Source organism: Mytilus galloprovincialis, chromosome 2 (assembly GCF_965363235.1).
Source record: "Mytilus galloprovincialis chromosome 2, xbMytGall1.hap1.1, whole genome shotgun sequence".
NCBI lineage: Eukaryota > Metazoa > Mollusca > Bivalvia > Mytilida > Mytilidae > Mytilus > Mytilus galloprovincialis.
In genome coordinates this window covers 107,148,614-107,170,924 of record NC_134839.1, presented here as the reverse complement: position 1 = coordinate 107,170,924, position 22,311 = coordinate 107,148,614, and the positions used below count along the sequence as shown (strand labels likewise).

General features: G+C 31.4%; 1 pseudogene; it reads left to right on the top strand.

The window, feature by feature from the left end:
• Positions 1–1,068: 1,068 nt before the first annotated feature.
• The window catches only part of LOC143065295 (uncharacterized), a 41,383-nt pseudogene continuing 20,140 nt past the window's right edge, over positions 1,069–22,311 (top strand).

The following is a 22,311-nucleotide window of genomic DNA, read 5'->3' as shown; positions in this document are numbered from 1 at the left end:
AATGATTTTTTATCATTAATTGTGTCTGTCTTCAACCTAGCTTTCAGTAAATGCTAGTACTCTCAAATTGTCCACTCGTGTTAATTTTACCTATTGATACAATTGTAATATTTTTTGTTACTGAATGATTACCTATAAAGGGTTATTATATATCGTCTCTCTTTTTTCAATATATACCAGCTTTGATAAATGTTAAGTATGACTATAATTTTTCACTTGTGTTTCTGGTACTATGAACAACAAAATTATTTTCATTTAAGCTATATACCTTACAACAAAATGTTTACGTGTGTGCATTATTCTATTTGGCGGCAATGTTATTTGTTCAAGGTTGTGGTTGGCTTTCTGGAATCATAATCAGGTCATAGCGGTATACTACTTTTGCGTTTATTTATTCACCTTATATTTTATTAATTTTTTTTAACATTGTGTCATAGATCAAATTATTCGTTCAGTGTATATTCAATTGTGTTACTATGTTTTTTGATTGAGTTAAGCTATTTCAATTGATATTTAATAGTGTGTGTTTCTATGTTGTGATTTTTCACTATTTTTTCGGATAAGGGTGAAGCGTTAAAATGTTTCAACCCGCTGTATATGTTTGCAACTGTTCTAAGTCAGGAACCTGATGTTCATTAGTTGTCGTTTGTTGATGTGTGTTACACGTGTTTCTCGTTTTTCCTTTTTTTTTATATGGATTAGATCGTTGGTTTTCCCGTTTAAACTGTTTAACAAAGGTATTTTTTGGGGCCCTTTACAACTTGCTGTTTGATGTGAGCCAATGCTCCGTGTTGCAGACCGTACTTTAGGATTTTTTAATTGGAAATTTGGTAACAAAGTTTATTACTAGAATTTCGAAGAAGTAATTTGTTTTTACAAAATATATCACGCATGTAAAAAATGATCAATCGAAAATTATTCTTTCAAAACTTAAAAAAACCACTTTCAGTTCTTTTAATTGGATCTCAGCCAGTTTATTTACTTCAGTTTTGCTGTAAGAAACCTGTTCTCAGAACTATAAATAAGATAGACGTAATCTCTAGATGTTTCTGGCATTGTGCAGACGTGAACTACTTGTAGTATGTTCTGTTTTTCTATTTATTGGAACTGTGCAGCCATGGTCCGGGTAAGAGTTATTCTAATATACATTTTTACATCCGATTTAGTTTGAAATTGTGTAGTTTTTGATGTTTTCAAATTTTCTCGTATGATCTCTAAATATCTGAAAAACAATCGCACATTTGTTTTTCATTATTATCAACTAAGTATTTTTTTTAATGTGAATAATCTTCATATAGGGGGATATTAATAGATTAATGGCATAATTATTTCATATTAGTCACGACTTATGTTATATATATATCATATTTTTTAAATCCTAAAGAAAAGTACATTTGTTATATCTTCTGATTGAAAAGTAGTAGGCGTTACATGTAGTATTACCATTGATTTCGTTAATTATTTAAAAACATGAATCATACTCGATTTCCTGGCAAACAAAAAAAAGGATACATTTCCCAAACGGTAAAAACAATTTTTTTTTTCAAATTGAACTCTATGTTTCTTTCCTTAAGTTAAGAAAAAAGAATGAAGATTTTTTCATTTCACCTACTTTTAATTTTATAAGCTATGTGTAATTTTTCGTATTACCTTGTTGTATAAACACATGGCATACAAAAATAATGAATTGAATTTGTTTGACATGTTAATCTTCCCTGATTTTATCAAAAGTCTGAAATACGGTTAAACCCTTTTGCCTATAATGATTTCGCTGTTTAATATTTAATATTTAATATGTTCGCTGGAATGTGAAAAAACTCGCGATGCGTTTCGCATAGTATATGCGAAATTTAGAGGGAAATACGATGCATCTTTCAACATCATGTTTTCGTTTTATGACAGCAGTATACTTCTGTTGCCTTTTTTTTTTTCTCTTTATAGTTTTAACTTTTTAATCAATCAATATAATCATGAAACATATTTTCCATTTAAATTACTAAAAATAATAACAATGTCATCTAGGTTATTGAAATAAAAAAAAATTGTCAGTTATTTTGATTTAATGTGATGGCTTTACATTTTCAATTGTGTCATACATAGAGAAGGATCTGCCTACCTTTCCTGAGCACCTGAGTTGATATGCATAAAATCACTTTAGTTTAGATATCCGTTTGTAGTACTTATTTATAATAATACATGTAGAAAAATCCGTTCGTTCGGAACACATCTTTACTTTAAAAGTAGTTTAATGCCTATCAGCCTTGATATATATCCAGTAATTGTTTTTAATTTGCGTCACACTGCTTTCAGTTTTCTATGTAGTGTTTTGTAGACAAACTGTACTCGTTAAAATTGATGTTCGCCATGACGCTGTGACATCAGTGTATATAAAGTGCGAATCCAGTCAGTTCATTTTCACTGTTGTATGCGAGTATGTTCATTGTAGAATAAAGGATCATGGGAAAACATTATTTGTTTACGTTTTGAAATTACCAAACCAATTGATTTGAAACTAAATTTTAACATATTTTCATTATGATGTGTGTTTTTAATGTAAAATAAATGTATTAAAGTTCAAATATGTGTTATAAAAGCAACATAATATAGAATATCAATTTTCAAAGGCGATCCATTTTCACTATAGATGCGATGAATTATCACTGTATGGCATTCATTTCTGATGTAGAATTTTCGAAGATGCGATGAATTTTTATTGTAGATTAATGTGATAATTAGACTATCAACAAATGAAAAACTTATTGGATTGCTTTAATATTTATATCTATTTATAACTTGTTTATGTCTATAAAAACTGGCTGGCCATTTATATCTTTTCCCACAGTATTAACATATGTGAACTGTATTGCCATGTTTCCCTGCTTTGTGATTCGCTAGGTCTTCAGAAGTTGCAAATTCCTGATTACACAAATCACACTAATACTTTTTGTTGTTTTCTTGGTGCATGTTATTACAAATTATGTTTGTAAAAAAAATACTTTCTTAAATTTAGAGGGCTTGTTGTTTAGGTGCTTGTTGACTTGGTCATCAAAGAGTTGTTTTTATACGACCGCAATATTTTTTTCGGTTCGTATATTGCTATGATGTCGTCATCGTCTGCGTCGTCCGAAGACAAATTTGGTTTCCAGACAACTTAAATTTAAGTGAATGGATCTATATAAATTTTAAAGAGGGTTCAATACCACAAAATGAAGGTTGGGATTATTTTGGGGATGATGGTTCCAACTTTTTACGAAAAAGGGGCATAAAAGAAGCATTCTTTTTAGTTTCAGGATAATTTCTTGTGTATAAGAATTTCGATTGCTCTGAAATTGTAATACAGCGTTCAATACCACAAGTAGAAGGCTAGGATTCATTTTGGGGGTTATGGTACTAACAGTTTAGGAATGACGGAACAACAAAAGGGACAAAAAACAATCCTGTTAACTTTGTAGTTTCCGGACAATTACTTGTATGTAAGTTTTTGGATCTTTCTGGCATTGTGCCACAAGGAACAATATCACAAATAAAGGGAAGACTGGGGTTAGGTTCGGGGATAATTGTCCCAAACATGCAGAAATAAGGGGCAAAAGAAATAGCAATTTGTATTCTAATTTCCAGACAATATCTTGTGTTTAAGTGTATGGATCTAAAATTGTACTACAAGGTTCATTACCACAAAGGAAAAACTGTTATTGTGTTTGATGGTTATTGGTCCTAGACGGAAAACAAAATGTAATGGTCGGGTTCTAATTTTTTAAAGGGGTTCATATCTCTTTTATTTTTTGTTTAAATTTCAAATTTTTGAAAAGTTTCAAGAAGAAACCTTCAGTTGCACAGTATTGCGCATACGATTTGTAAAATCTTCGACCACATTTACCTTGTGTCAGAAACCTATATAACGTCATTTCACAATTCAAATTCAGATAGTATCAAGCTTTAATATTGTGTCCAAATTTGCCCCAACTGTTCAGGGTTCGACCTCTGCGGTCAGCGAAGCATTTTAAATGTTTTACTACAAAACGAGCTGATGTGATTAAAAGTTCCTGTTGCTTTCTTCATATGGTGAGCCAGGCCAGCATATGCGTATCTAGGGTTGCCTGCAAAATGATTTGGTTGATTATATATATAGGGAATCACTGAAGCGTATCTGGAGCCCCCCCCCCCCTTTTAGGTCATCCATCGGGTCCGCCTTACAAAAAGTTCTGGATCCGCCACTGCCCAGTTCTGCTTTTGAAGTGTTTGGAACAATGAGTACAAATCAGGCCTTCTCCATGCTATCAGTTTTTCTGCTCATTGAGAAGTCTTAAAATTTTAATTCTCACTGGTCACATTTGTGTTACTCATTAGTGTGGATCTTCTGATGCCTGTGAAAACTAGCTACCCATTTTGTCTTGAAAGGACAATAAGTGCATTGGTATGAAGACCCCTCCTTCTTAACTTTAGTTCTGTGGTTCATCTTCACTTGCTTCCCGTATTGTAGAACCCCAAATGCTTCAATATTCATATTCTGAAGGAAAGATAGTTTTAGCTCGATTATTGCTTGCATGTTCTTTACTGTATAAAAATAAACGACATGTGACATATAAATTATCCAAAGTCATCAAAGCGTGAAATGCAGGTCAAGTTGTGTAGGGCAAACTTTTTCTGTCAAAAATATAAACTGATAAAGTTGCATTCGTACATGATGTACGTGTTGTAGAGCACCCTTGATACTACTGCAGAGGTCGAACCCCGAACAGTTTGGCGCAAGTATGTACACAACATTTAAGCAAGACATGATCATTTTTGATGAAATAAAGAAAATGTTGAATATCGGACCCTTTGGACCTCAATGAGGACCATTTCGATAACTTGGCCCAAAATACCAAAATCCCAAAATTAAAAACACGGTGAGATTCAGCATGCCAAAGTACCTCAAATATTCAATTGTTGTTGAAATTCAAAAGAATTTATTTCTTGACAGTTAGGACCCCACAAACTTGTTAAATGGACCAAAAAAATAATAAACACAATCATGTATGAATTCAGCCTACCAAAGAACCTCAAGTTTTATTTTGGACCCTGTGGGCCAATTTAAAACCGGACCCAAAATCAAAAATCTTACGTCTAAACCTCGTTGAAATTGGTCAAGAAGTGATTTATAAAAAAATATTAGAAAAGCATTGTTGTTTTTTATCCCTTTTGATCACATTCTATTTCGATAGACATGATAGATGTACGTATTCAGTGATGAAGTGTCATTGCATTGGATAAATATAACTGTACTTTAAATAAAGATGCTGATGATTGTACAAAAAAATCTATGACATGCTTCTTCTGCTTTGTAAATAGACCCATACTCGAAATCCAATGATAAAATTTGTTTGCACATGCGTATAATGACTACTGCAGAAACATGAATTTTATCAAATTGACATGCATTTTAAAATATATTTCTTTAATCTAAAACAGTTACACTTTCAACTCTTAAATGATCCACATGTTGTTATATCATGACTACAATGTATTATATATAAAATAAATATTAATTCTATTGAATTAAACGGATTGTCCAATCAAACTTTCCATCTCAAAGTCAGTACTATCAAACCCTTTTCTTACTTTAATCATTGTTTGAGCAAGTCGGCTGAATTAGGAATTTATTGCATAACAATGAATAAAATTCATACAGTGAAAATGCACCGCTTATACAATACTAATGAATAGCTCTACAGTGAAAATGAAAGTAAAGTATCATTATTCAACAGTAAACATGACTCGCATAAAGATAGCATCATAGTGGAATTCAATACAATATGGACAAACTGAATAACAAAAGCTATTCTACGTTATACAACATTAATGTGTTGAAATGAATATTCTTCTTCAACTCCATCTTTCCTGCTAGTTTTTAATCACCTGCACGATTTGTTCGTAAAACGTCCTAAATATTCACCTGTTTCGGTATATATTTCACGTATGGATGGCTCTCGTCGCGATAAAAACCCGTTCCCATCTCTTATTTTGTTTAACTTGTATTATTTATTACTAAACATTTACATGTGAAAATTTTTTCTTCTTTTTCGTCAAATATCATAATTTTTTCGTCTGTTTATTTACCATTCTACATCAGAAATGCGTGGCATATACAGTGAAAATGGTATTTTATGATCCGCACTTTACATACACTGGACATGGTCAGTTTGTTTTTGACGTTTGTGTTTTGAATATCCCTTTTGAATCAAGCTGCCTTATGTTTTACTTACTTACTGTTATTTTCAATTCTTTGTCTTATTATTTATTAGGAATCGGGTTTTCATTCAAATAAAATTATACTTGTAGGAATGAAATTACAGATTAATTTCACAATCAATGTATCAAATAGACACAATCATGTATCTCCATACGACCTTTAAACTGAAAATGTACATGCATTCATAACTTTTTATATAAGTTTGGTTCATATCATTCATCATACTAGTACAAGTTTTCATAACCGTTTCACAGGACTTTTTACTAAAAAGCGACAATTTCAAATGAAAATTTGTAAGCTGTTTAATATCTCTACATTTGTATATCTACACCAATTATAAAGTAATTTACCAGATAAAAAGTCTGATGAAATCACAATATTAAATTATAAAAGATAAAAACTTAAAGGGATCTTGAAATAGAATTAACGATCGTATCAAGTAAATAAAAATTAAATCAACTTTGAGGAATGCAATTTCGTTCCTTTTATTATGTTTTCAACATTTACAAATAACACAAATGAGGTAAATAATTACTTTCCATGCCTTAGTTTCATCAATTATTGTATTGACATGAACTTATAATTGTATATATGGACACTTTCGGTAAATTTTAGGTGAACATGATAATGAATTATTCAAAACCCTGATGGATAATTTTCCCTATAGACCTATGGCGCATTTGGTACACAATGTTTCGGAATTTGGGGGTTTCAATCTAAAATAGGTGTTTGATTTTGCCTTCCAAAGTCTTTGAATTGAGCGTCGCTGATGAGCTAAATGTAGACGAACCACCGATTTGCCGTTCACAATTATTATCCCGATGTTTATGTATTTTCATCTTTGCATGTACATTCTGTATACAAATACTATTTGACATTCTAAGAGCACATACCATAGTAATATACTAGAAAGAAAAGTAACCAAGAGACAACCAGAAATCATAAAAAAAAACGTGACCAAAACAAAAACGAAGAAAACATAAGAACAAAGATAACAAAACATTGCACAAAGATAAAATAACACAAATTCATTAAACCCTTGTACTTGAGAAAGGTGAGTACATGTCGTTCATACGCTAGTATAAACCTTTTACAACATATTCTGAAATGAGACATTCTATAGGTATTAAGGCCCTATATACAGTGTATATTTGTACGTAAGTTTCATAGACGCCATTATAAATTGACTGCTTAATATTTATTTATATATTACCCAGATGACAATAAATAGGTTGTACTCGCGGTATTCAAAATACTATACTCTTCTTCGCTTATTCATGATTTTAACTATGCCACCTATCACATGCTGTTTAGTAATATTTTTATGGGGAAGATCAATATCGTTCAAGACCGAGGGGTTAAAAACTATGTGAATAAGGTCCAACCGTCTCAAAAGAATTTGAAGCAGTGTCATCCAGTGATCAAAGACGCTCTTTCTTCGTAAAGTAAAAATTTGTGGAAACAGGGAAACAGGGAAAATTTGATAAAATCTCTTTTGATTCTTATTTAATTAGATGTATGAATATTGTGGACATTAAAATGTTACATTTTGAAAGTAATTTAGAAACTAGAAAAATAGGGTAAAAATGTAAACAAAAAAACAGCAGTCAACATTCTTTTATAATCTTCATCACTAAAAAAACATAATATGTCACAAAGAAGCACAAAATGGCATATAGACCAATCATATTAGCAAAAAATGTAAGACAAGAATACAAATATTTACCATAACACAATGACGGGATGCATAAGTACAGATATATATGTTTATAAAAGAACTTTAAAACAATAGTTAATATTTGATTATTTGTTTTTGTGCAGACATTATGCACATGTGTAGTATTCTGTCTGAAAATGAAATAAATAGCGGAATAATGCGCGTGTATGTAGACAGATTGTCTATATTAGAAGACACTTTTATTTTATACAGTTATATAAAATATGTTAAGATACTTTGGATTTTTTGGCAAGGGTGAAATATGTGGAATATTGCTAACAGATTTGCTTTATTACACTGTAGACACAATATATAAGTATGTGGTAATTCCGATTTTCAATATGTAAACTGTATAACTAGTTCAACTGCATAATCATATTGAAAAAAAAACAATCATATAGTTACTGTATTGGTTTGAAAGTTTGAATTACTAACTTGACATGCTGTGGGAAGTATTTTGAATTCAGTAGCACGTTCTTGACTATTCCCCCCCTAAATGTTTCCGGCTTGTAGCTAAAGCATATGCATACGGTTTACAAATAAGTTTGAAAGATAATTATTAAGTATTTTAAATGCACACGACTTTAAGACTTTAGAACCTCTTGTCCTTTTTATTTTTAGCAATGGCGTTGTCAGTTTATTTTTGATTTATGAGTTTGACTGTCCCTCTGGTATCTTTCGTCCATTTTGTATACTGTCATTATTTTTTTTATTTTTTTTGCATGGAACGTTTCATTATTAATACTGTCAGATTCGTCTACCTTAATCTTTGAATTATTATTAATATATTTTTGACACTGTGAACTGCGTTAACATTCATATCCTTTATATGTATATAAATCCTACTGGAAAAAAAATCTAAATCATTTTGTAACTGTCTTAATCGAATGAAAATTGTATTTGAATAAATAATGTTTGTATATTTTTTTTACAGCATTTGATAACAACAATCTACACTTTTGCATACATTTATTTTTTGTTGTTGATAATAATAATATTTGACGCTACCTGTCCTTGGCAAATTCTGTTAACATATTCCCATACATATTATATTCGTGTTCAGGAATTCTGACTAGAAGAATTATAACCTCATATTAGGATATGACCATTTCATATATTTATGTCAGATTTGTTTTTTAATTTCACAATACATTGTATGTTAATTTATATCTACTATAAAAATTCGTTTTTATTTAAAACAAATAATTTAAAACTATCTTTATAACTTATGCATGGAAAAGTAAAGTTATTTACACATATCCCTCTGGTATCCTTTGTCCCTCTTTTATTGTCAGTGACAAAAGATTATCCTTAACAATTTTTTTTCTCAATAAATAACGTTTTCATAATAGTTATCAAAGGTACCAAGCTTATAATTTACTACGCCAGACGCGCTTTTCGTCTACATCAGTGATGCTCAGATCAAAATAGCAATTAAACCAAAACAAGTCTAAAGTTGAAGAGCACTGAGGACCCAAAATTAGAAAAAGCTTGTGCCAAATAAGGCTACGGTAATCTATGCCTTGGATAAGAAAATCCGTAGTATTTCGAAAAATTCAAATTTTTGTAAACAGTCAATTTATAAAAATGACCATATAACTGATATTCATGTCAACACCAAAGTGCTGACTACTGGGCTGGAGATACCCTCTGGGACGCAACGTTCACCAGCAGTGGCATAGACCAAGTTTCATCCTGAACAGTACTGCTGTAAAAAAATTCATCTTTGATGTCGTAGCATATAAGACAATAACCATAACAGGAAGCAAATCAATTAATTTTCAACCCAACAATGTAAGGTCTGTAAGCGAAAGCAAATATTTTGTTCGTCCGTGCCTGAGTTCGAACTCTACTGAGATAGTGTGGCACCAAAGCCTCTTTCACTATGCCCGACGCGCTAGACCACTCGACTACGCAGGCTCTACAAAAATAAAGCTTCTGGTGGCCGAGTGTTACCTTTTCCCCGTCGTCTGTTAAGAAGCATACCACATCCCATATTTCAAATAAAATTCAGACACTAATACAATGAAAACTATATACTGTGGCCTCTTATTACAGTTATTTTACGCATATCAAATCAGTCATGTATATAAAAAAAAATATAATATAAAACTGCTTTATCATACTTATAATAATATATATATATACTGCATCGTTGCCACATGAAATATTGGAGTTTAGTCAAGTTTCAACTTCCTTCTTTGTTCATTTGATCTCAAGCATCATGTTCATGAATAGAATAAATAAAAACAAAAAAGGACGGTGACCCGTTATTGAGGCCATATTTATCTTTCGGTCCGTTTAGGTAGATGTCTAATTGACAATTATAGTTCAACCCCTTTTGTGTTTTATATTGGATCAGGCACACTTGAACTAAACAGGTTAAGTCTGTTATAGTGTATGTGTGTATTGGAGCTGTCTTATTTTGACCTTAATAAAAAGGATTATTTTTTCTTTCAAATAACTCATTAAAATAGTGTTTAGGAGAAAACATAAAATGTAAACTTGATTTCTATTCATCTTGATATTTGTTATTGTCAAGAGTGACTTGCATTTGTAACAACCATAATAAGTTTAAGGTTCATGTGTAAAGTAAACAACTCGTGAAAATTTAGCTTTTTTTGTTTGATTGTTTAAATTCCGAACTTTAGGCACACATTTCATATTCCTGTTTAATTAATGTGGATGATAATGTGTGCCGTTAAGAAGACGTGGTGTTTGTGTAATGACTTTGCCTAGAGTAGTCTGCTTGGAAACAACCCAATTGAATTTATACAGTAGAGTAAATTGTTGATGAGTAATATAGTTGACAACTAATTAAAACGACGTCTATACCAGTAAAGATAATTCTTTATTTTCACTTTTAATCCTTTTGCTTCTTAATAGAAAATGATTTATGATCAAACAAGGTCGAAAGTATGCTGCTATGTGATGCTATTTCAAATGAAGTTGTCGTTATCTTAATCTGATTTTGTATTGTAAAATATACGAATGAAACACTTTGTAAAAGTTCAAATTGTTTCAAATACTACTACAATGAGGTAAATTTATGGTAAACATGCCTACAATTTTAAAAAGATGCAGTTATACATTGCCTTTGTACATTAAAGGTTATTTGGTTCTTTAAACGCACAAATGAGGAAGTATGACATTTCAAAAATCAAATCAACATTTCATAAAATTCGCATTTGCATCAGAAAGCTTTAATTCGTTATGCATATTTGGTTCTTTAAACGCACAAATGAGGAAGTATGACATTTCAAAGATCAAATCAACATTTCATAAAATTCGCATTTGCATCAGAAAGCTTTAATTCGTTATGCATATTTTATTTTTTAATATCATGAGTATATATTACATATTCTAACACACACAATTCTCGATTTGTTTCATCTACAAGTTGTGCTTGGTTGTGCATGTTGTGATTTTAATGTTTATATAAATAACGAATAGCTTATACCTTGCATTTGTAAAGTTATGTCGGATAAATTTATATAGATTAATTTTTTCGTCATCACATATCATACGACAATAAATATCTTCTTACAAAACGGATTTAAAAAACACACAATCTTAGATAACTTTAGATAAGAGATCAGATTACTTTGGATAAGAGATTTATCTGCTTGTTTTTTTTAAAGGAGTAGGTTCAGTAAGACCCTTTTTTGGCCCCAAAATATAGCAGTTTTACAAAATTGTTAAAATGTAAACCTTTAGTTATTTATTGGACAGTAGAATGATTCTGCTACATACATATGGGCTGTTTTTGACAATACAATGCACATATATCTGGTACTAGCACCATTAAGTCATGCTTAATTACTGAAATCCTCATAATTCTAGCATTTTAGTTAAATTTTAGACGGTTTTCGTGTAAAACGAAAGTGGCCTCATTCGTGTTCATCCTTAATATTGAAATGTAAGTTGTATTTTATGATAATACATAAAATATATAAAGGTTGAGGATGAACACGGATGCGGCCACTTTCATTTTTACCAAAAAACCATCTGAAAAGTGACATTTTTCGGCATATTAGGTAGATTTTTCATATTTGAGCTTGAATCGGATCGTTTTTAATGACTAAATCTGTTAAAATCTTTCACATAAACTAACTAATTCAAATAAAATAGACACTTAAGTGTTTAAAAAGTGGTCAAAATCTTTCGTCGGATGAACCTGAAATTTGAGGCCAAAATCAGTCCTTACCGGACCTACTCCTTTGTTTTTTTACCTACCTTCTGTCCCATCGGTTGTATCATTTTCATATCGTAATTGATATGTAACGCGCGTGTGTGTTCACCCTATACGAATTTCATCAACAAAGGTTTGTTTCTGATCTGTAAAAAAAATCATTGGAGATACCAATATGTATGAAAGACGCACGTTTCGTCTGCATTAGGCTCACTATTGACGATTTAGTCAAAACATTTAAAGTTCAAACCAGAACTAAGTTGATAAGCATTGAGAATCCCGAAAGGTTTGCCAAGTTAAGATTAGTTTAGGTCTCATTGAACTTCACTAGATGTGCGAGGGTGACAGACTACATTTATCACACATAAGTTTTTAGTTCGTTGCTTGATTTGTAAGTTTTTAGGTTGCGTCAACTGTACTATTGCGACTCATTTCTTATTATTGATTTACATTGCTGGCAATGCATACCTTACGCTAAAAAGGTTTTATGTGAACTTTTCGGTCAAATTGGTGTTTTATTTCATTCTTAAAGATTGTTTTGTATATTCTAAATAGATTATAAGATTTAAACATTGAGTGTTTTAACGTTGATGAATGATTTGGAATAGTTTGTAGACCTTTATATTGATATTTTGAATACTTATGTGTCTAAAGATTCCCTTTTCTATACTTATTCTATTGATACATTGTTTATTTAAAAAAGAGTTTTTGTTAAAGCAGTGATCATTTATATAAAGTTTTGAATTGGCCATGACCCAGCTTATGTACTTCTTTTTCCGCTCTATAAAACCGGTATAAAACTTTAAATTACATTTCAACCAATAGCTAATAAGCATGAAGTGTCAATGCAACTGACATAGTCAGGACATAAAAAAAAGATTGATAAACTATTATGATGAAAAATCATAACAGCGTGAACAATCGTAAGATGTATTAATAAGATTGCCTTTCCATGCACTAACTTGTTACATTTGTTAAACAGAGAAATATTTTAACGCAAACAAAGTCGTGTCAGAGATCGGTTAGTGCGAGGTGAGTATCTCACATTATGACCCATGAAATAAAATTTTCTAATCGCAATTTACAATAATTGTTTTATCATCCCATTCTTCCGTTTCGTTTTAAAGAAAAACAAATGGACATGACTTGTATCATAAAAAATTTAAAGATACATTTAACATGTTTCGATTAATACTTTTTAAGTGTAAATAGATTTATTTTACTATATATCTCTAACAAAATACTCCGACTGTATGTTTATTAACATTTATGAAGAGTAACATACCATTTATTCAATGCATAAGTTGTGTTTGAAAAAATAGCTCTAAATAATGAAATGAAAAACCATTTTGTTTTGCCTTGATGTTTCATTGCACGATACATCATTGCACTCGTGCAATCTACAACAGGTATGTTACACTACCTTATACGGGTATGCATAGGTTAGCATACTGATGTTCCCGCGAATGTATTTGTATGTTCCCATTATACGTAAAATATCTTGAATCGGTCGCCCAATCCAGTGAATGAGTTGCAATGCAGGATGAACGGTTATGGCGATTGCAGGAAAAAGAAACATGTTTCTTTTCATGTTATGGGACCATCAAGTGCTGCAGAATTTACAAAATAAATGTTTCTGTTTTAAGGTTTACGATACATAGTATCAAACACTTAGTAGCTGTGTACTTGCATTCATATTCCAAAAACAAAGCCTTCTAAACCTTTCGAATATTCGCCAAATAGGAGAAACAAGTCTCAAATATCCGATACATGTACGCAAAAGTCAATTTCTTTTGCACCGTTTTTATTGAATAAATTTTACCTACTTCTGTCATTGCAAAGGTCAGTAAATGTGAACAACGGGACCTTTGTAAAAATCAGCACAGTCTGGGATCATTAGTCAATGATTTCTTGTGTTACATAAAGACAAATAAAAGAATACTATAACTCTCTATTCAGATCTTAAGCAACTTCAGTACCCAGAATCTATACTTCAAGACCAACATGTATAATTTGTGAAGTTGATACATAATATTTATCAACAAGGTCTTAATAAAATTGGTACCTTCCGATGATTGTTTTTAGAAAAAGGACAAAACGTTCTTTGATTCAATCCTGGTTCATCAACTTTCTGTTCAGACACTGGTAACGTTTGACAAAGATTATGAAGAGTCTGCAAGGTCTTGAATACCAATTAGGTTGGAAAATGTATATCCGATATGCAGGTGAAGTTGGTATGCATATAGCTTATATCAAATACACAAGAGGAACACACTTTATATTGAATCTCCGTATCCTTTTGGTAAACAAATAATAATAAAAGAAAGGCAAAAGATAGCAAACTCAGGAGTGTGAAATAAACTGAGATCATCATGGCAAAAAAGTAGCATAAAAAAACAAACCACAAAATACAACTGAGTTAGTGCATTTCAATGTTTTACAACAAGGACCTGAATTATAAATGGTAAAAGAATTGTATAAAGCTAATTTAACATAACATCATCAAATTTCAATGCACCGTGGGTATATATCTCCAAATTGATACGATATTCCCGTGCTTGCATTTCCTATCATGTTTTTTTTTTATAGAGGGTTGCTGCTCACAAGGAAGCTATGAAACCAAGAGTTCAAAATTGTGAAATTGAAATCATCTCTTCGTAAATTTTACGGACGCCATCACGAGTTGGTTGACCGTTATGGAATAACCGTTTCACAAATGATATCGGATATGTTCCTTACGTCGTAGCTACAATCCACTTCCCTTTCATGAATGTGACCTACCGACTATTTACTGGATTTGTTATCACATAAGCAACACGACGAGTTCACATGTGGAGCAGGACCTACTTACCCTTCCAGAGCACTTGAGATCACCCCTAGTTTTTTGGTGGGGTTCGTGTTGTTTATGTTTTAGTTTTCTATGTTGTGTCATGTATGCTGTTGTTTGTATGTCTTTTTCATTTTTAGCCGCCATGGCGTTGTCAGTTTGTTTTAGATTTATGAGTTTGACTGTCCCTTGGGTATCTTTTGTCCTTCTTTTGTATCCGAATATATATGTTACGAAATGTCACAACCTACAGTTTAGAGAAAACATTTTGATCGATATCTCTCATAAAGTATCCTGGGAGAAACGATAATTAGCCAAAATAAAAAAATATATATATACATGTAGTGCCTTGCTTCTCTAATGTCTTTTATCATTACTCCCCCTTCGTTATTAGTAGACCAAGGAACTCAAATCAAAAGACCCTTGGTCTCTATAACCTGTGATTCGCTAGTTACAAATACTTTTCGCTTTTTATTTTATTGAGGGAAGAATAGCTGATATATTGAATCTCTGAATCATCCGGTCGAAAATTCCTACAATAAAACGCAATTAGGATACACATGTTTCACTTTTTTTGTACGGTTGCGAATTAGCAGAGATCACAAGTAAAACAGTGTTCGAGGAGATCTTGCTCTAACAGCAAAAAATACTTAGTCTTTTCACGAAATAGGAGAAAAAACCCAATAACAAGAAAATATTATATAGATCGTTCCAAGGAAAGATGAAAAGATGTTATAATCAGTACAACATCATTGAGGTTATTGAATCAACCATAAGAAAGATAACTTCTTTAAAAATATGTTGAACACTAGTACATATTATATAACGTAATCATAAAATTGAGAATGGAAATGAGGAATGTGCCAAAGAGACAACAACCCGACCATAGCGCAGACAACAGCAGAAGGTCACCAACAGGTTCACATACTTTTAATGATGTCATATATTCAACAAAATATTTTATTCGAAACTTAAAACCAAAGAAATATTAAGTATACATTTTGTACTTGATGCAATAGAACACAGTGCCATCCAACTTAATTACCATTAATGTGATCTAGAATGTAAATTAGTGGTAAAAACTTTTATAGTAGGAAATATCGTGTTTATAAGAACTTGCTACTTAATGATACTTTTTATTTATTTTACAGAAATTATTGTGCACGACGTGTAAGTTCCTTCCGGTATCATAGATATTGTAGATGGCGGGTCTGGGGTTGGTAAGTGTATTAGAAGCGTTTTCATTGGTTTTAGGTTATAACTTTACAACTTCCGAAAAGTACAATCGGGACAAAACTCGAAACTTCAAACCTTGGAGATTTGTTTTGTTTGTGTTTCAGAATGTAACATATAATGTATTAAAACGTCAAAAAGGAGTGTATTGTTGATAAAAGTATTAATCAATTCTAAGTTTTAATTCTATATACAATTATCAAGATCATCTGAAAAATTTTCAACATAAGCTTTGGAATGTAAAATCAACAGACCGTTAAAAAATACCACAAAATAATATTAATATATATATATATATATATATATATATATATATATATATATATATATATATATATTTATTGTGAACGTATGTTTGTAAAAGGAAAATGGTGAATTGGTCAAAGAGACACAAAATCAAACCAAAAAGCAAAAACAACTGAACGCCACAATGGGTCTTCAACACGTTGAGAAAGTCCCATATCCGAATGTGTTCTTTAGCTAGCGCCTTTACTTTAATATGTACTAGTTACTTAACTCAAAAACATATAAATGAAGTAAAATTTAAAACTATTTATAACGTCAGGCGCAAAAAATGCCGGTTGGGGTTAGGATGTGGAGTAAAATATTTTGTGAGATCTTAACCCTCTCCCTATACCTCTCTATATGTATCGTAGACATAACAAATCCACATCAATATTGACAGTAATAACTCAGTTTAAAATAAGTCCGAGTGCGATGGCAGAATTAAAATGAAAGAAACTAAGCAAAATGATAATAATACATACACTAACAAAGGACTACTAGCAGTTACTGGCACGACAACTTCAGATCTAAATTAATCTAGTTAAAAGACTATGTCTTCATCAAATGAAAATCAAGCACAACCCCTCCAGTTAGAGGTTTAGTATCATACCAGCATGAAATATATGTGAGGAAAATAACACGTATCATGCCAACAACTGGTTTGAGAATAAATGCGTTAATTTCTGATACAAAGACCAAAAGTAAATGCATGCTTTCTTTTTACATGGAGAAAGTAGAAGAAGTGGCTAAAAAAAAGGACTTAGAATTCAGATGTAGCTGTATAGAAGTTCAAAGTTCTAAAAAAAATCTTACATATTGTAGTATTATAATAACACTTACAATAAGGGGCCGGTTAAATTTTTTCGTTTACTCGAATCTTATAATCAACTATAAGTCTCACTATTTCATATATCGGGAAACCTTTGTTATTTCCTGCAGTAACCCAAAAATATAAATGATAACAGGAGAATACTGAAACAAAATCACCAAGAAGCTTACGAACCTATATATTCTCCGTTAAGTTTTCATTAATTTCATCTTTTTTAATAAACACTCTTTAATGATGACCATAGAATCAAATACCACAAATATCTACATCTATATGCTATGGGAGCTCCAATGTCTCTTATTTAAAAGTTTTAACTAAAATCAGATAATAATCATTATTCCTTGAGAGGTGTCACTCTAGGTAATCTGATAGTTCCTAAATCAAAAGCTGAGCTATTTAAGAATCATTTTTTTTTATTCTTGATCAGTGTTATGAAATGGACTACCACACTAAATGCGTAAAGTTTAAAACCCTTTTACTTTTAAACAAAGTATGAAGAAGTACTTTACACAGTCCTTATAAGGTTCTGCTTTCTACAATGTATTTGTATGTTATTTATTTTTATTGTTTGACTTCATGTACCTCTTGAACAGCTTTATATCTTATCATGTTAATAATAATACATGGAACATCTTGACTGTAAATTAACTATGTGTAAATATCTGTTTTTTGACTGTATTGTAATTTGTATGTGAGGGCCTCAGGGAAGATTAGTTTATTGTAACTGACTGTAAAATTGAGAATGGAAATGGGGAATGTGTCAAAGAGACAACAACCCGACCAAATAAAAAACAACAGTATATCAGGGTAGGACTGATGGCTGACTAAATAGTAGAATGGGGCTGAATATTGAAATACTACTTTTTGATAAATATTCCTAAAGTAATGAACTAGAGCAGTTCTCGCTCGGACACACACTCCATAATCTAGTATATTATAAGAGCATAAACCTGAAGCACGGGGAGGCACTCTACTGAAGTTTACATCCTTTCCTTAAACTTGCATATTACATTTAGATCCCATGCATTGTTTTGAGAGACACACATACACTTAATAACATTTCAAGTTATTTCTACAAAAGACAGGATTTGCACATAGATAATTCCACACAAACTATTCGGTGTGTTTGTGTTTTATTCATGCTGTAAAAAAGATGCACTCATTTAAAATCCATTGATTCACTTCAACACGTTTCTTTTTGTTTTCATGGCTTTGAGCTTAAATAAGTTGTGTGTATGAAATATTTGATGTGTTCATTAAATAATGTGTATATATTTCTTTGTTTTGGAAAAGATGTTACAAAGTTGTAAAATACGTGTCTGACATATTTGTCATTTTGAACAATGAATTATGTTTAAATAAAATTGAGGATGGAAAGGGGGAATGTGTCAAAGAGACAACAACCCGACCAACAGCAGAAGGTCACGAACAGTTCTTCAATGTAGCAAGAAATTTCCCCACCCGGAGGCGTCCTTCAGCTGGCCCCTAAACAAATATATACTAGTTCAGTGATAATGAACGTCATACTAATTTCCAAATTGTACACAAGAATCTATAATTAAAATAATACAAGACAAACAAAGACCAGAGGCTCCTGACTTGGGACAGACGCAAAACTGCGGCGGGGTTAAACATGTTTATGAGATCTCAACCCCTCCCCCTATATTTCTAGCCAATGTAGAAAAGTAAACGCATAACAATACGCACATTAAAATGCAGTTGAACTATACTTGTGAGGATGTACAAGTAAATTTAATCTCATACAATTTACAAACAGGTGTACGCACTGGAAAGACGTTAGACGTACATAATACTCAACACAGAACTACTGTTGTCCAGGATGGAGGCATAATGGAAACCAAAACTGCAATATTCGTAAATATATCTCTATCATCAATTATTCTACAAAATAAAAGTAAATGATTATTTATTTGATCAAACATTAAAAATATGTTCTTATGAAGAAAAACACATCATTGTTTCGAATTAGGAATCTATAGATAAATATAGATTATTACATCGATACAAGTGGATTATCGGATTTATCCCATCGAGATAGTTGAATTATCTATTTAAACGTCCGGGCCTCGACGAGGACTTTAAAATTTATAATTTAACTATCGAGATTAGATAAATCCGATAATCCACGAATTTCTTTGTAATAATCTGTTTTTCTTATGATTAAAAGATAATTTTTCCTTTGTTTCTCAACTAAAATCCCCTTCGAGTACCTTCCACAAAGTTGTCAATTTCATTAACACCTGTTAGAACATTTGCTTCCAGGGTGCTGAGAAAGGTAATAACCCTTTAGATAAAGACAACAGTAGTATACCGCTGTTCGAAATTCGTAAATCGATTGAGAAAAAAACAAAGCCGGGTTACAAACTAAATCTGAGGGAAACGCATCAAATGTAAGAGAGAATTACGACACAACAGAAACACAACATTAAAATGTAACACACAGAGACACGAACTATAGTATAACAATGGCCAATCATAAATCAGCCAAAAAAAAAGTTATCAGCGCTTATTATAGTTTCAAAGTTATTATAGTCTGAAGCAATATCGACCTAATAAATACAAAAAAATGTAGAAGTATAGCAGTGATAGGATATGACGGACATGCACTATAACAACTGAATATAGATAAGTCAGTCAAACACATAATTCTACATTAAATACTAAAGAAGAAGAAATAACCACTGGAAAGAAGTCCCATATAACATTTGTCACGTGTCTTATATCTCAGGAAATAAACTTATAATCAAATTTATAATGACCCATTACACGTTATTTCTGTCTAAACTGCCGACATGTGAGGTATTATACTTCTAATTGACATTCTATTTAAGGAATGACTGTAATATTTTTTCTGTCAATGACGAAATAACTTTAAAAAAGTGGTGCACACTGAATAACCCCCCTAGCGGGTTATTTATAAGTGTGCACTATATTTTCTATGTTATTTTGAATAGACATAAACAATACTACAGTAATTTCTTATAATTTAATTCTAAATTCTATTTTAAACCGGCCTAAATTATGAAAAAAAGTTGATGACGTCACGGTCACATGACAAAATATGTCTATGAACTGATAAACATAACAACGTCAGCCAATCAGAAAACACATTTCATTCAAAATTAAATTATTTCAAACTGTGTAGTCACTGTTTTGTAAATTCTTTTTTGTATGTTTAGGTATGTATTGATCCCGCCAATTTTTTGTTGTGCTGTGGTAATTTTTGGTTTTCTCTGCATAGTCAAGTCATAGAGCTGTGCGACATATATTCAACACTAGTATATACGAACTTTTAAGGGTTTAGACTAATACTTAAATTCTGTACTACCCCTCTTTGCACTTAGGGTATTTCTCATAATTCAATTTCGCTGCTATCAATGTGTAATAAAACAAAATACCTATGAATATTATATATCTCTAAAAGAGTCGTATTTTGTTAAACAGCTGTTTTTATTAAATGCAATCTGAAAGCATTGGTTTAAATCACTACCCTAGTTACATATGTAAAAAGTAAATAAACAGATTTATTTGTGTTTTTAATGGGGTCGATATATGCCATGAAATCGTTATTCGTAAATATGATTCAACAACCACAATAAAAAGACATGTGGGTAATGCTGTAAACAGTTTCTACGGTCATTCCGATCTGAAAATTCCAAATAATCTAAAATTGGGGAGAAGATAGACTCCAATTTGGAATAATTCACTGAGAACAGCTTCTCTATTTCAGTGCCGTTTGTACCACTTGTAATTTTAAGAGGTAAAGGGAACTGGTTGGATATGTTTCAGTCATTAAAGTCAAGTCATTTTGTTGGTGTTTTTTTTACAGCAATTTGTTCCCCAAGCTGTCGAAATGATGGAACGTGTGACAGGCCTAATGTTTGTGACTGTCCTGCAGGATATACTGGAGACATATGTGATGGAAGTAAGTTTTAGCACATTTATGTAAAGTTTTTTGCTGTCAGAATTTGTAGCTATTTGTCTTTCTGTTATTAGGTTAATTGTATTTTTTTTTTGTTAACATTTTTATTATACATTCTGATTAATCAAATATGTAGCTAAGAGCTAGACCTTTTAAAATAATTTCCTAAAGAAGTCAAATTGTTTTAAAAACCTTAGTGTTTTAAATTTAACTTATATGAATGGTTTTATTTTTTTTTATTTGGTTGTTTAATACATGTACTTTTTATCGATCTGATGACTTCAGCCCTTTTAAACCAACTTTAACAATTTTTCGAGGTACTGTTACACCACTGTTGCAGTGTTTAGTCTTGTGAGATTTTGTATGTGCATGTCCCGCGTCTGAAACATGTAATTCATCGGGTTTCTTTGGTGCTGTCTCTCATATTTTAATCGTTGATCGTTAATTGTGTTTTCTATTACATTTTTAAGTCGTTTTTTTCTGCATTGTTCGAGCAGTGCACATTGTTGAAAGACCTTTGATCCAAACTTAATGATTATTTGGCATGAGATGTATATTTATCTCATTGGCAAGAAAACCACATCTTTACATTTTTATATTCATTAATTTCACAAATATATAATTGCATGTAGGGTATATATGTAATTTTAATGTTCATAAATCTATTGATATTTTTCTAAACGACACTGAAATCAAGACTTTTCAAAGCTCCTTGAAAGCTGATTGGCCATAATGACAAAAGTGTGTCAGAAATCATATCTGATATTTTTCCTCAGTCATTAGAACCTTCCATCATTACCGAAATGAACAAAGAAATAACACGACGGGTGCCGTATACGGTGCAGGAAATGCTTACCCTTCTGGAGCACCTGATTTTACTCCCTGTTTTTAGTGGAATTCGTGTTGTTTCTTATTTATTATTTATAACTGTTGATGTAAATTTCCTTTGGTTTTGTGAGTCTTTGTTTACTCCTTGGTTTTGATCTTTAAGACCATTGTGATATAGAAGTGATTTCAAGAGTATGAAATATATAAAGCAGTTTACACTAATCT